The sequence below is a fragment of the Acyrthosiphon pisum genome, chromosome A2, assembly GCF_005508785.2.
Source record: "Acyrthosiphon pisum isolate AL4f chromosome A2, pea_aphid_22Mar2018_4r6ur, whole genome shotgun sequence".
NCBI lineage: Eukaryota > Metazoa > Arthropoda > Insecta > Hemiptera > Aphididae > Acyrthosiphon > Acyrthosiphon pisum.
In genome coordinates, this window is record NC_042495.1 from 1556670 (window position 1) to 1557008 (window position 339).

The following is a 339-nucleotide window of genomic DNA, read 5'->3' on the forward strand; positions in this document are numbered from 1 at the left end:
GTGGCCTCAAATTAATATTTTAAATTCGAAGTTTGATTGTGATTAGTTTAAATAAACCCATGGATTATAATTAAGAAATTCCAAATGAAATATGATTTATCTCACAGTGACAATTAATTACGTCGAGACATTAATATTATTCCCCGTTTCGGTATTTCTATAGAAACACATTTTTTACGTTTTTGGACACCTTTTTTTTCCAGTATTCTCAATATCATTCTTTGAGGTTTTTCATTGGCGAGTTATTTTTAGAATGTTTTTACCAAATCGTTTGTTATCGACGGTAATACCCACGCAACGGCTGTTAATAACATGAATATCTATCGTATTTATAGTACC